Genomic DNA, 17,532 nt, shown 5'->3' on the forward strand with positions numbered 1-17,532 from the left:
TGGTAGATTTTATTTAATATTTAAAATGCAATAATTTGATATGTTGGGTAATCGATTATGTCAGATTGTAACAATTTCCTACTTGCAATAATGATTCTTTAACTGCTCTCAGTTAGTTAATGAAATTACTTTTATGATGATGCCATATGATTTGTCTTAGAATGATGTTTATTATGTCAACATGATGATGATATATTCATGTTAGAATATGATGTTATTTATATTTAGGATTTACTATTATACTTACCCCATACTTGTATGTGTATGGTGTGTGTGTGTGTGTGTGTATGTTTTATATTTATGTTTGATGTGCCTGATATAGTTGAGGAAGGAGTCGTAGTCACCTGCTAGTCAAGATCTACATGATGTACCACTCCTCACCATTGCTTGTTTAGCTTAGATATATATGCACATGTGCATGCTCATCTTTTATATAGATTTGCATGTACTAGGCATCAACTTCCCTGAATTGCCAAGACGAGTGTGCCTTATCGTAATAACTCAACAGTAAGAATGGGGAGATAATATTTAGGTTCAATCTCATCCATAGCCTAATTACTTGTCCTGAGAAGGAGGACATGTATATCACTTTCCACCCTTTTTAAACCTATGATTTTATCTTTCCTTGTGTTGTTTAATTTTGAGTTTTGGTCAATTTTGGTAATGTTGCTTTTATGTGATTTGGTTGTTTGATTTATTTAGTAAATGATTTAATTATTATATTTGGGTTAATCATATAATATTGAAAATTATTAAATGTTATTTGATTAAAAAAAAAATATTTTAAAATGAGAATATTTCATTAATTAAAAATAATTAAATATGTGCTTTAATTTAAAAGACTTAATTTAAAAGTCTAATTTGGAAAATTAGTTAAAGAAAAATTAAAATATGATGATATTTAATTAATTAGAAATTAATTAAATGTATGCTTTAGTTTAAAAGATTTAATTTAAAATTCTAATTTAAGAAGTTGGGTAAAAAGAATTAGAAAATTAAAATATTAAAGATTTAATATTATTTAATTAATAATAATTAAATTAGAGTTACATTTAAATATTGAGCTCTAATTGTTATTATTAATTTAAATAATAAACTACACTTTAAATAGTGCTTGCACTAATTAATAAAGTGGAGGAAACAAAAATAAAATAATATTTAATTAAAAGGTTCTTTAAGCATGCATGAAAGGGTTAAATAATTAATGTAATTGTAATCTAATAAAGTTAGTGGCTTTTGAAATTTTGGAGAACAAAAACCCTACTTGGGGTTATGGTTCTTTACAAGGAAGTTGGTAGTTCATTAAAGAGACACACGGGTTTTGAGAAGCAAAATTTGGAATTGGATCAAAAAAATTGTTGAAAGTTTCAAAGGGTTTGGATTTGCATGCATTCACATATTGTCTTAGATTTTAGTTGTGGTTTTGAGGTAGGGTTTTAAAATCCATTGTACAATTTTCTTGAAAGATCTATCTACTTCGTGTCTTCTAGGGTGCTTGAATAATGCATATTAATATTGATTTTTGTATAAATAATTATGTTGTAGATTTTGAAAAGAAAAACTTATTAATCAAGAAAACTTGATTGCAAAAAATTATAGAAAATTATTATGGCTCTATTCTTTTAAAACCCTTCCTAATATAGGAAAAAATCAATTATAGAAAATTGGAAGAAAACAACAAATTGAATAGTTAAGGTTTCAACTTTAAAGTTACCATTAGAACCATGTGATAATCATGAATTTTCTAAATAAAAATAAATATTATTCTTACATATAAAATAATTTAATTGCAAAATTTATTGGTAAAAGAAAAAGATTAATTAAGAAGAAATCATGTTGTAGCTAAATGGAGGCATACATGTGAAAAAAAATATACTAAAAATAGAAAACTAAGTATATTATGGTTGCATGGTTTGAGAGATCAAAGGAATGCGAAAATAGTGATTACATGTTTATTTTTATTTTATAAAAAAATAAATTTATTTTTGGATTTATTTAATTTTTTAAAAACTTTTTTTTATCATTATTTATTAATTTTGAAAATTAAATAAATATTATTCATTTAGTTATAAAATGAATGCTAGTATTAGTGATTCTTTAAGTCTAGTTAAACTCTTAGTTGCATATAAATAATTTTATATTTATTGATGCAAGAGAGAAGTTAATAAATAAATATAATTTGTAATTAATGCTGATAGGCATTCTGCAATCGAGAATGGGGGAGTGGGATGGTATGAGCATGTTTATGGTAAATCTTATTCTTCTAGGTTAAATTTGACAACCATCTACATGTCAAAAGTTTAAATCTTATTATAAATGGAATAAACTTTTAAAAAACAATTTAATAAATACGATATAAAATATCTGTTTAAATTATAATATTTGGAGATATAAATCATCCATGAAATAAAAATAAAACAATTAATTTAGTAAAAAATTAAATAAATAGAGATAAAGGAAATATAAATAATTTTAGATGTAGTAAATTAAATTATAATTATTTTGTAGTGGATATCTATCAACATTTCTTTAGATAGATTTATTTAAGATATATATACTAGTTTTATTATACTTTAAGAGAAGTTGTGGTGGGGTTCACTTTGTAATCACCTTGTTAACAACTATTTGACTTTTTGAGAGAAATTATAAATAATTCAATTAAATTTATATTTTATCTCTAGTTACATTATGAATTAAAGGAAAAGTAAATGTTAATATTAGACTTAAATAGAAGTCATATTAACATTTTAGAAATTGAAATTGATATTAATATTTTGTGTGTGTGTGTGTGTGTGTGTGTGTGTGTGTGTGTGTGTGTGTGTGTGTTATTCATTAAATCATTTATGATTTAGGATTATTTAAATTAATAACATGATAATGTTGCATGATATTTTATATGCACAAAGAGATTCAACATTTAAATACTTATTAATTTAAAAAAGTATACTAGCACAACAATTTATATTAACATGTATATTCTTACTTTATTTTTAAACACATTCTTCTGACCCAAACTAAACAATGGAAACATGGAATTAAATCATATGGCTGAAATCTCTGTGTTTTCTTGTATTCTATTTATAGTCTTGTGATGTTTATTTCCATGATGATTTTCTTTGTGGGTTGTTTAGTTGGCCAAGTTAGGATGTGCACTAGAGACATTTTTTAGATTTCTTTTATAACCATTTGACAAATGTTGGGTGTGCATGAATGCAGATGTACCATTATCATTTGTATTCATATATTGGAGACTTCTATCTAGTTGATGTATATATGTTAACATGTGTATTCTAATGTACTTGTATCTATTTTCGCATACCCTATGACATGTACAGTGGATGTTATTCATTAGATGCATATCATTGTATCAGTTTATTTTTCACATTTTCTTATGAGATGATGTATCTATTATTTATTTATGATCATCAAACATTGTACTTGAGACTTAAACTAATTAATTTAACCTCTAAAGATGACTCAACGTGAAGGAACCCTTGAGAAATGGAAATTTGTATGTGTGATTGCTTATGTTTACTTAATGTGTATGTGTATATTGCTTTTGCATTGTTATGTGTCATTTATTTTTTTTAAAAATAGTTCAATGAACTTTGTAAGATATTAGGTTTATTTCTTTTGGGTTCCCAAGTGAGACATTACATTCACCAAGATATTCTTAGCTTTGGAAATGATTGCAATATAATGTCTCATAGTCTTCAACATTATAACTTTATATCCAAAAAGTTTCATGATCAATATGAATAAGGTGGATTTTCTAATTCTAGTAATGAAGACTTTATAAACATTGGTAGTTAGAAAATAATAAATCTCACCAACTTTCCCACTTGACACTTTATGTTAGGATTAAACCATAGACAAAAATAAGAATTACATGAAAATATAACCAATATTAGAAAAATAATAGATCAAACAGAAAAGAACACAAGACACCAAGATTTAACATGGTTCACCCAATCTTTGGGCTATGTCCGCCAAATAGTAAGTCCAATATTATTACGATCCAATAATTACAACTTGATTACAATTCATAATCCCTTACAACTCAATACTACTGCAAGAACCAATTTTCACATCACAACTATGAAATAATCCCTAACCCTGAGCTCTTTTATACAAGTATTTTACCACTTTAGGGTTATAATTAATAATTATATGTCGGCCCAAAATCTTGATAAAATAGGGCCCCAAATTTTTTTCACCCCAAAGAATTTATGAAGTATGTACAATACTTTCTTGATCAGTCATCACAACCTAACAATCTCCTACTTGGGGACTGATTAGACTCCACACTAAACAACAATCTCTCACTTGGAGACTTATCCTATAGCTATGCCACTACTCCATGAGACTCCCATTGGATCAAATTACCCTAGACTTTGCTATTCTTTTAATCATGTTCAATCTAGAAGACCAACTGAAGCTAAAGAGTAGTTCAACTTTTCCCTTGTTACTACCTTTGTCAACATAACTGTTGGATTGTCATCTATATGTATCTTGTCCATATTTAATTGTCCATCCTCCAAAACTAACCAAATGAAATGGTATCGCAAATATATGTATTTGGTCTTTGAATGTAGAGCTGAATTCTTTGCAAGATGAATGACACTTTAACTATCTGTAAAAAAATAATTATTCTTCTAAGGGTGTCCTAATTCTTCCAAGAAGAACTATAGCCATATCATCTCCTTGGTTGCCTTTGTAGCAGCTACATACTCTACCTCTATAGTGGATAAATAATTAACCTTTTGTAACCTAGAAACCCAGCTCACAACTGCCCCACCAACAATAAAGACACAACCTGTAATACTCCACTTGGTATCAATATCCCCTACCAAATCTGATTCAACATAGCCTTGCAAATCAGTAGTAGAGCCCCCAAAGTGTAAACACTTATTGGATGTTCCTCTCAGATATTTGATAATCTATTTAACTGCATTCCAACACTCAATTCTTGGGTACCTTAACATACATCAAGCTTCCTATAGCTAAAGCATAGGGTACCTTAGACATCTTATCCTCCTCTTCTTGTGTCTTGGGACACATCTCCTTAGTCAACTTCAAATGATCAAGTAAAGGTGTGCTGACAGCTTTAGCATTATCCATAGAGAAATGTTGCAACACCTCAACATAATTAGCTTGAGATAGCATCAATTTTATATTCTTCCTATCTCTGCAAATCTTCATACCAAGGATTTTTTTTGCTGCCCCCAAATCCTTCATAGAAAATGCATGTGCTAACTGATGTTTTAGCCCCTTAATATGATCAATGTTAGACCTAGCTACAAGTATATCATCACCATATAAACATAAAATAATGTAGCTGTCATCATCAAACCTCTTAAAATAAACACAATGATCTAAATGACACCTATTGTATCCATGCTTATGCATAAAACTATCAAATTTTAGATACCATTACTGAGGTGCTTACTTCAAGCCATATAAATTTTTCTTCAATTTGTACACTAAGTTCTCCTTACCTTTGACCTCAAATCACCATGGCTAAGCCATATATCTCTTCATCCAAATAATGATGAAGGAAGGTTGTTTTAACATCAAGTTGTTCCAAATAAAAATCTAAAGTAGCCATAAGACTTAATACGGTACAGATAGAAGTCATTTTAACAACAAGAGAACATATCTCATTAAAATAAATACCCTTTTTCTATGCAAATCCTTTCACAACTAACTTGGTTTTAAATCTTTTTTTTACTTCCATCCTCTTCTTTTAACCTATAAACCCACTTATTCTATAAAGTTCTTTTACCTATAGACAACTTGCATAAATCCCATGTCTTATTCTTTAGCAAAGAGTTCATTTCATCTTTCATTGCAGACTCCCATTGAATTTTAGTATCCACCTATATAGCTTCATCATAACATTCAGGTTAACTAGCATTGGTAAGTAAAATTCAATACAAAGAGGGAGAGAATCTTTTTGGAGGTCTAATTTTCCTTGTTGACTGTCTAACATTTAGCGATGTGTGTGGTATTTTTTGTTGCAGTTGTTGCACATCATGAAGAATGGCTGGAATATTAGCTTTTGGAGTATCATCTAGCACTACATAATCATCTTCTTTCTTCTCATGTTGCTGCAACAGATCTTTGTACAACACTTTCTCATTGAATATGACATCCCTGCTTCTTACAATTTTATAATTTTCAAAATATCAAAGCCTATAACAAAATTCATTAATGCCATATCCAAAAAATACATATTTCTTTGACTTAGTATCAAGCTTGGTTCTATTTTTAGAATCTATGTGAGAAAAAGCTTCACAATCAAAGGTTTTGAGAAAAGAATAACTCACTTTCTTGCCAGTCCATGCTTCCTCTGGAATACCACAACCCAAAAGAGTAGAGGGACCTCTATTAATCAAATATAAAGCAGTATTGATAGCCTCCACCCACATGTGTAAGGGCAACCCAACATGTAACCTCATGCTCCTTACGTGCTTCATTATAGTCATGTTCATCCATTCAACCACTCCATTTTCTTGTGGAGTCCTTGGAACAATTTTCTATCTATGAATACCATTAGTGGAGCAATAATCTTCAAATTCATAACTGCAATACTCACCACCATTATCAGATCTGAGACATTTTAATTTCTTACCAGTCTCATTTTCAACCAAGTATTTTCATTTCTTAAAATTTTGAAATACATCATATTTCTGTCTAAAGAAATAAACCCATACTTTTCTAGTTGCATTATCAATAAATGTAACATAATAATGAGAGCCACCAAGGGAAGATACTTGAGCCGGTCCTCATACATTGATATGCACAAGCTCTAATTTCTCCTTTTTATTTTCCTTCTTAGTCTTCACAAAACTCACTCTCTTTTATTTTCCATACACATAACTTTCACAGAAATCCATATTAACACATTTTAGACCTAGTAAAACTTTCTTTGAATGAAGTATTTTCATATATTTCTCACTTATGTGCCCAAGTATGTTGTGCCACAACACTATATCAAAATCTATAGCAATTATTTTCTCTCCCTGCCCAACTGTAGCAATTGTTCTTGAAGATTCATTTTTCTCTAAAACAACTAAAGTAGAAGGAACACTATGACCTACACAAAGATATAAGGTGCCCACTTTCACACCTTTTTCTATTACAAGGGAACCTTTTGAAACATTCCAATTTTTATTATTAAAAGTAACTATACAACCGTCATCATCAAGTTGGCCTGCTGAAATTAAATTCCTACTCAGCCTTGGAACATGTCTTACCTTATGTAGTAGCCAATGATTCCAATTCTGCAACTTAATCTTAATTTTTCCCTTTTCAACAATTTGACAGGGTTCATTATCCCCCAAATAAACAAGTCCAAAATCCCCTTGGACATAATTAATAAAATAACCTCTATGAGGTATAGCATGAAATGAAGCACCAAAATCTAAAACTCATGAATCATCAACACTCTCTAAAGATAGAAGCAAAGCATCCTCTTTGGATTTGTTACTTACCACATTTTCCTCCTTGTCTCCATCTAGTTTATTTCCATTTTTCTTTCAATTTCAACCATCTTTCTTTTTGTGCCCTCGTTTCCCACAGTACCAACAGTCATTTTCTCCTCTCGATTGAGATCTCCTCCCCTTTGACTTTCCTCTTGATTTACCACAATTTCTAGAATTACTTCCTCTCTTAGTCGTTCTACCCCTACTTTGTGCATTCAAAGCACTTCCTAATGTAGATCCACTTGAGGTTTTCTTACGAGTTTCCTCACTCAAAATAACACCAATCACATCATCATAATTTAGGGTACTAGATCCAAGAATAGAATTACTCACAGCCATTACCAAGCCATTCTAGCTTTTAGACAAAGAACACAAAATCAAGAGAGCCCTATTTTTTTTCATCAAAATTGATACCCATAGAAGATAACTAAGTAGTATAGTATTAAATTAATTTAAATGATCTACAATAGATCCACCTTTTGGCATTTTCATATTAAATAAACTCTTCATGAGAAATAGCTTGTTTGAAGTGGAGGGCTTTTCATGTAGTCTCGCTAGGGTTTGCATCAATTCTTCTGTTGTTTTCGCTTTTGTAATATTAAATACCATCAATGGTGCCAGGCACAATTGTATGCTTCCAAGTACCTTTCCATCCAATAGATCCCATTCATTATTGACATATATCCCTGATTCTTGGCTTTGCCTTCTAATGGCTTCCACAAATCCTTCTGATAAAGATAGTCTTCCATTTGCATCTTCCATAACTGAAAGTTTTGTCCATTAAACCTACCAACCCTTAGCTTGCCTTCATCTGCCATTGCTCCCACTCAACCATGAGACTCCCACTAAATTGTGAGACTTTCTTGTAGAGGATAACTAAAAAAACAACCTTGCTCTCATACCACTTGTTAGGATTAAACCACACACATAAATAACAATTACATGCAAATCTAATCAATATTAAAAAAATAATAGATCACATAGAAAGGAACACAAGACACCAAGATTTAACATGGTTACCCAATCCTTGTGCTATGTCCACCAAACAAGTTCGATGTTATTATGATCCAGTAATTACAACCTTATTACAATCCATAATCCCTTATAGCTCAATACCATTGCAAGAACCAATTTTTGCATCACAACTATGAAATAATTCCTAACCATAAGCTCTTTTATACAAGTATTCTTACTACTTTAGGGTTATAATTAATAATTACATGTTAGCCCAAAATCCTGATAAAATAGGGCTCCAAATTTTTTTTTGGGCCTAAACCCCAAGCCCCAAAGAATTTATGAAGTATGTACAATATTTTCCTAGTTAGTCATAACACTTTATTGGGACTTCTTATGAATTTCCACATCATCAAGATATTTATTGACAAAATCAAGACAATAAATCTTTTATTTCCTTTCACTATGTTGTTGATGGTAAAACAATGTTTTTTTCCATCATATCTTATTTTGGACCTAGAAATACCTTTGATTATTTAATATTATATATTTTAACTCCTATGGGCATTCAAAATTAAAAGTATGTTTCCAATTTTAAAAATTAAGACCCCAATTAGCCATATAGTTTGTTGCTTTATTTCCTTCTCTTAAGGTATGTCTGATTTTAGCATTGTGAAAAGATTGAAGGTGTCTTTTACAATTACTCGTGAGACTCTAGATGCACCAATAGAAACTAGCCTTATTTAGAATGGCATGAATGATGATTTTTTAGTCCCCTTCCATTTCTATATTTATAGCTCTATAATCCTATAAGAGTTTAACTCCATACCACATAGAAACTCCCTCAACATAGTTTTTAGAGTTGAATCCAAGGTTCTTGGAAAATCCTATGGTGAGAAGACTATTGCTATTTCTGATGAAATCACCTACCCTAGCTAATCCTAGATTTCCTTTAGACCAATCATCTACATTACACTTAATCCAATCTTCCTCAAGAGGTTTGCATTTACATTACTTTCTTTTCCAAATGTTATTCTAGTTTAAATTTATCAAGCTTTGTGTGACATTCTAGTTTTGTTTGTTCTTAGGTTCGTCAATCCAAAATAGAATTTCCATTCAGAAAAGCTCACATTATTGATGCTTTCCTAGATAATTCTCTTAGTAATATGGAAAATAGGAATATTTTCCTTTTTTTATTCTTTGAATATTTTGTTGTTTATTTCCTTCCAAATAGAGTAAGCTCTAGTGGGAGTAAAAAGAAGTTAAAGGTTATTAAAAATAGGGTGGAGACTAGAGGCTTTGCTCCATTGAAGCATGAGATTTTGATCAATCTCAACATCACTATATTAATCCCAGTCTCCTACAAAACAAGGCTCCAAAGTTCTCTAGTGAAGGAACAATGAATGAATTAGTGGTTTAAGTTTCAACATCCTTCTAAAATAAAACACATGTGTTAGTGAAATTGAACCCTCTTTTGTTAAGGTTATCTAAAGTTAAGATTTTCTGATGAGAAACTGCCCACTAGAATAAATTGATCTTAGGCAGGAGATTAGTGATCTACACCTCTTTCCAAAAATGATTATCTTCTACCATTGGCTCCAATGAGGCATATGAAGACTTGATTGAGAAGAGTCTATTAATGTTATGTTTCCAAATCCATTCATCCTCATGCATAATGTTAAAAAGAGAAGGTTCTAGAAGCCAACCTTTTAGATCACACACTTCCTCTCTTCTAATAAATTAATTCTCCTTGCCTCCCTTTGTCTTGGCCAAAGATTTTTTAGGTCTAACCATTCAACCTTTCCATTTCTCCTATATTCAATCCCACAACTTGACCTTATATCTTTTTCCTTGTCAATTCAGCTTGAATACACTTACAAATATTCAATATTCATCCCTTAAGTCAGCTAGAATTAACAAATAAATTCATCAAACTAAATATGTTGATTCAAGAAAATCCTTTGTTAGTTGACCCAACTTAGTCAACATTAACTCATAAAATACTTTCTTCAGACTTCCTTTTTTGACCATGTGAACTTGTTTAATACTACACCCTAAATTTAATTCCTTTGGTAATCAAGCGGGCTTGGTTAACATTGGTTTCATGCCAACTTCTCTTTGGTGCCTGAGTGAACTCGGTAAAAACTATCTTCCTACAAACTTTCTTTGGTGCTTGAGTGAAGCTTGGCACATACTGCCTCTAAAATTGGTTTACTCTAGAATGCTTGATAAACACTGGATATTCTCTTCATCACTTGAGTGATATCAACAAATACCGACTGGTAAAGACTTGAAATTTTGTGTAACATGAAGGATAATATACAATTAAATAATTATTTTCAAAAATCTCCCTATTTGGCATTGATGGCAACACAACATGTCATAATACAATGAAATTTTAGAGAAAAATAAAAATAAGGATAATATCCTTAGTTTCATTATGATTCTCATCTATGGGAACTCCCTCTATCAGTGTGAACTCCCTCTGATATCAATCTCTAATTATTGTGACTGCAATATCAAATTCAAGTTCATCCTCCCTCTTTGATGTCTCTGAATTATATAAAAATATCTCTAATATATAATAGAAAACTCTTCCTTTATCAGACATAAAATTTATCTAATGTATGACATAACTCTCCCTCTTTGACATCTCATTCCAAAGATAGAATTCAGTGAACTTTTATGTATCTAATGTACTAATTCATATGCAATTCCTTTTACAATACTGCATCAACTTGATTGGTCTTCAACATGCTTCATTGATGTATCACTAAAATCTTATTAGTGAGCTTTAGATAGGGGAATGACCCTGAGCTTACCTCTTAGATTCAAAAATGCATCGTTAGATAATTTATTGGTGAATATGTCTCCAATCTATTCTTTTGTATTCACATATTTCAATCTTACTTCCTTAGCTTATACCAATTCTCTTAAGAAATGATACTTAATTGCAATGTTCTTGGTTTTGGTATGCATAAAAGGATTCTTGGAAATGTTAATTGCACTGGTGTTATCACATAAAATGACAACTTGATTCTTAATCTCTTTGTTCATACCTACAAACAATTTTTTGAATCAAACAATATTTACATAATTGACTACTATAGCAACATATTCTACTTCTATTGTTGACTGAGAGATATGGTTTTTCTTCTTGCTTGTCCAATATACTAGCATCTTTCCAAAAAAGAATGCTCCACCGCTAGTACTCTTCCTATCATCAATGCTTCCTTCTTAATCAGCATCAGCGAATGCTTTCAATTCAAAGTTGCCTCCTTTTTATACCACAAACTATAATCTTTAGTGCCCTTTAGATACCTCATGATTCTTTTTATTTCTATCATATATTTTTCTTTTGGATTAGCAGACAATCATGCCATCATTCCAACTACTAATTCTATATCAAGTCTTGTATGCACCACATACTAAAGTTTTCTAATCATTGATCTATATGTAGTCTGATCTACTTCTTTTGAATCATCATATTTGAAAAGCTTATGTCTAGTTGACATAAGTGTTCGAACTAGTCTAGAATCCTCCATTCCAAACTTCTTTAGTATCTCCTTGATGTATTTTGATTGAGTAATATATATACCATCCTTCTTCTATTGAATCTATAGGCCAACAAAGAATTTGATCTCTCCAAATATTGACATATCAAATTCTTTGTTCATTTCCTCAGCAAAAGATTTACACAAATTATCATTTCCACTAAAAATGTATCATCCACAAAAAATTTTGCCAACACAATCTTCTTATCTGGTCCTTTTTTGATGTATAGGCTATTGTTATCATTAGTTCTTTGAAAACCAATCTTTATGAGATAATTTTGTAATCTCTCATACCAATCTCTAGGGGCTTATTTGAGACCATAAAAAGCTTTGTGTAGTTTGCAAACCATGTCCCTTTTTCTAGGATCAATGAAACCTTCAAGTTTCTCTATGTAGACTTCATCTTCTAAGATTCCATTTAGGAATTTTGATTTCACATCCATTTGATATAGTTTTAATCCTATGTGATTTGCATATGCAAGGAGTGTTCTAACACCTTCAAGTCTAGCAATAGGAGCAAAACTTTCTCCATAGTCAATACCTTCCTCTTGAGCATAGTTCTTGCAAACTAGTCTTGCCTTGTTTCTTGAAACTTCTCCATTCTCATTCAACTTATTTCTGAATACCCATTTTGTGCCAATTACATTCTTATCCTTGGGTCTAGGAACAAGAGTCTAAGTATAATTCTTTTCAATTTGATCAATTTCTTCATTCATAGCTTCAATCTAACTTTCATTCTCTAATGCATCTTTTATAGATCTAGGTTCAATTTTAGTAAGCAAACATGTACCTTTTAACTCGTTCCTTGTCATTGTACCAATTTCTTGATCTTCAATGATTTTCTTAGGTGCATGATGCCTTCTGACATATCCAGCCAGTCTAGGCTCCCTTCTAAAATCACTAGGTTCACCATGATCTTCTATTTCATGCTTAGGTCTAATTATCTATGACTCAAGTCCATCAGACTGTGACTCAGTTTCCTCTTGCTAAAACTTGGGTCCTTTTGATGACTAGGGTTGTACTTGCTGCAATGTGGGTCAAACTGGAGATATTGAGGACTCAAGTGGTGAAGGCTATTATTTTCCACTTGCTTGAACACTAGGAATAGTATTAGGCTCATAGTAAACAAAGTTTGTATGGTCTTCAAGTTCTTTATTGCTTTGTTCTTCACTCTTTTCTACTAACTCATCAATCTTCACATGATATGACTTAATGAGTAGATAGATTTAGACATTTATATGCTTTTCTCTTATTGGAATATCCCAAAAATATTCTTTCATCACTTTTGACATAAAATTTTCCTTTTCTAGACTCCTTTAGAATATAACATTTACTACCAAATACTTTGAACTAACACACATTAGGTTTATAGCCATAGCATAATTCAAAAGGAGTTTGATTTGAATCCTTCATCAACTGAAATTGGTTCAAGGCATGAACTATAGTGTTGATTGCTTCCTTCAATTATTTGATAGCAACATTCTTTTCTATCATAAGGGTCCTTGCACAATCCATGATTGATCTATTCCTTCTTTCAGCAATGCCATTCTTTTGAGGTGTGCCAAGTGTAGTCACTTGTCTTTTGATTCCTCTCTCATTTCGGAATTCATTAGAAATGAATTCTCCTCCTCTATCTGATCTTAAATAATTCAATTTATTTTCTATTTCTTTCTCCACTCTAGCCAAATACCATTTAAACTTTTGAAAAGCTTATGATTTAGCCTTCAAATACATAATAGTCATCATTCTTGAATAATCATCAACAAATAAAATAAAGTACTTATATCCTGTGTAGCTTTCTATGCCAATAGGTCCACAAAGGTCTGTATGGACCAGCTCTATCACTTCTTCAAAATGATAGTTCTTGTTTTTAGAACTTGTCTTTCCCATCTTACCAATTTGACAATTCTTGCACATGCCCATGTCAGGTTTCTTCAGGCTTGGAATGCCTCTAACCCTTTTATTCTTTCTTTATGAGGTTGTCAAAATTCACATGTCATAATGTGCCATAACAATCTTTCTTCTAATTGAGAAATGAAACATGAACTTCCATTGAGATCTAGGTAGAATAGACTACCTTTTATTTTCTTACCAGTCCTAACTAGATTTCCTTTCTCATCCAGTAGATTGGCCTTTCCATTCATGAATTCTACCTTGAATCCAATGTTATTCAATTGAGCCACACTAAGTAGGTCATGCTTTAGTCATTCATCCCAATAAGAATTATCACATTTGAGATCATTTGTTAGTGAAATACAATCTTTACCTTTCACATAACATGGTTCATCATTGCCAAATCTAACACTTCCACCATCATAGTGTATTAAGTTCTCAAATTTAGATTTGTCACTAGTCATATGGTGAGAGCAACCACTATCAATAATCCATGCACCATTCTTACTAATATGTGATATAAGTTTTATTTTATCATTCTCATCATCTTATTCATCCTTAATAACAATGTAGACCATTTCATGTTCTTCTTCACTACTTTCAAAATCTTTAGCAATGTAACAAGATTTCTTACCTTTTTCCTTATAGTCTCTATAGATTTTGATGTCCTTCATGCCCTTGTACTTGTCATTCTTCCTTTCTTCTTTTCCTTATTTGTTTGGACACCTTGTAGTAATGTGACCAACCTCTTCACAAGAAAAATAGATCAAAGGAATTTTTCCTTTTTACTTCCCTTTTCCTTTGGGAAATCTTCTTGCAAGTAATGCTTCAATGACTTCAAGATCTTCATCAGAACTATCTTCATCCTTACTATCAGATTACCTTTTAGATTTTGTAGCTTTCTTTTTGAGTGATATCTTGGCTTGAAATGCAGACTCAAGGTTGTTAGAGTTAGGAACATAGTTATCATAGTTATCTAACTCAAATGTTGTCAACCTTCCCACTAGTGCATCCAATGATATATTATTCTTAGGATCACATCTCATTTCTTGAATTTCTAAATCTCTAATTGCATATATAGGAAGAAGTGTTTTGAGAACCTTTCTTACCACTATTTCATCATCTATCTTTTCTCTTAATGCTTTGATTTCACACACATTGGCTTTTATTCTTTCATTGTATTTTGCAATATTCTCATCTTCTCTCATCCTCATTTAATTAAATTAACCTTTGGGACTTTCTACCTTGCTTCTTCTTACATTATCATCTCCTCCATAGATGGCTTAAGATCAATCCACATCTCATAAGTAGTACCAAAATCTTTGACTTCATCGAATTCAACATAGTTGAGAGTTGAAGCAATATCAATCATCATAATATTATGATTCTTCTTTTTAGTAATTTCTTCAATAGTCATAGTTCTAGTAGGTGCCACATACTTTGCATCTAGGTAATTTTGGCCTAAGTCTCCAATGGTTTCAAAATGCAATCTCATGAGTTCTTGTCATGCATTGAAGTTATCTTTGTTTAGCTTAGGGATCTCCCTTTTGTAAGACATACTGATCTTTAGCTTAGGTCCTTGAAACCTTCTCTAAAAGAACCAAAGCTCTGATACCAATTTTCAAAAATTTAAGAGGAGTAATTAAGAGGGGAGGGGTGAATTAGTTACCACTAAAATAAATCCCAAATTCCTTAGATGTCAATACAAATCAAAACCAAACTATGTTGAAATTGAAAATATGTTTGTAACTCAGTTAGCACTGAATCACTCAGAAAACACTAAGAATTACTATAACTTGGTAAGCACTAAAATATTACTTCTTTAGATGTTTAATGTGATTAAACATGATTAACTTAGTTGTAGAATAGAAAGAAAATAACTTGAACACATATGGCACTAGGATTTAACATGGAAACCCAATTTGGGAAAAACCACCTATTGGAACTAGTTACTATTTTTCACTCTTCTAAAGTGAGCCCCATTAGGAGCCAACCATGTTAAAGGTTAGAAAACATGTTATTTTTTATAAGAAAAATAGGTTTTATAGGGATCATGAAACCTAAGAGTTAAAACATATCATAAGGCTGATAATAAGCATTTAAAGACTAGCTGAAAAATGAAAGCCAACCAAAGGGCCAGTACAACAGACAGATAAAAGGCCAAAGGCTAATAATAAGAAATTAAAGCCCAACCAGAAATTGAAGGCCAACCAAAGGGCTAATACAATAGATATAAAAAAAACCAACTAACCAAAAAACCTACAGTAGTCTAATAGTCCAAAAGACAAGAAAAGAAAAACCAAAGTTATTCCTCTGTCTTTCTCTCGATCTCCTACATTGTTTCAACTACTTCATAGGCTTTATTAATATCCTCAACCATCTACTCCTACTTCTTTTGACCATCTTGATCCATGCTACTGAAGTTAATGTTAGTTGTCACATCCTCTTCCATTCTAGCTCTTTCTTTGCCCTTTTCCTTGTTTTCATCCAGAAGACCTCTAGCTTTCAGCATTCTAGTACAGGACGAGATATTATCATTGATAGAAGTTAGAATGGATATCATTTGATTTGCCAAATTATGATTGTAGTTTTCAAAATTTTGGATTCTCTTCTCAGCCAAACTGAGTTGATCCCCCTGTTCATTCAAATTACCACAATCTGACATCTTCCTTTTATTTTCCAACTATCCTATTTTTTCTCTGAACTCCTCCAATTCATGGTAAAACCATTTGATTGACCTAAAATTGTCAATCATATTGTTTCTAGCATTATCAAGAAAATTCATGCTTGTTTCCTTTGCATTATCCATAATGGCCACAATTGTTGGATCAAAGAGATCGTCCAACTAGAGCTGACCTTATTTTTCTTCTAAAATTTGTGGGTTCATAGCCTCTCTAACAATACCCATTTTGGAAGTTTTTACATTAAATTTTCTCCAAGCCATGTACCTATCCTTAATTACCACCACTCCTCCCTCACCGTCTTTCTTCTTCTTGTCTTGTTCTTGAGGATGAATAAGGGGAAGAGGAATGGCAGAGAGGTCCAACCTAGAATCCAAAATCCCCTCTGCATCCTTCTCTTTAGACCTCTTTTTTTTTTTAGCCACCAACTCCATTGTCTTATTTTCCACCTCCTCTTCAACCTCTTCATTAGTTTTCATAGCATCCCCTTCCTCATTGTACTCTTCATCTCCCTAGCCTAAATCTTTAAACCCGTGTTCTCTAGAGCTCTTCCTACTCAGGGCTTTAATTGATGAGGGTGATTTCTTCTCTAAATCCTTGGCCTTTTTTCTAGGTGAAATGTTTTCTTCACCCTCTGAACTAATACTTTGCACATCCTCTAAATTAGGTGAGAAGCTAAAGCTTCTCGTATCTATAGATACATCCATGCCATGCAGGGGGTTTTTCTTATGGTCTGAGCCTTGAAATACTCATAAATTAGAAGTAATAACCCCTCATGCAAGGCTGAATTCACAGAGGGTTTCTTCTTGGGCTCAAAAATACCCTTACACATTGAAGTATATAAATAAAAAGGGAATGAAATCTTGACACCATAGCGAAAGTGATTGAGTAAAACAAAATGGTTTGTTCTTACTCTATCAAATCTAGTGTCCAAAGAAATATAATCTATAATAGCTCGTAAAA

Source organism: Cupressus sempervirens, chromosome 1 (genome assembly GCF_028749045.1).
Source record: "Cupressus sempervirens isolate cs-2001-9-10 chromosome 1, ASM2874904v1, whole genome shotgun sequence".
Taxonomy (NCBI): Eukaryota; Viridiplantae; Streptophyta; class Pinopsida; order Cupressales; family Cupressaceae; genus Cupressus; species Cupressus sempervirens.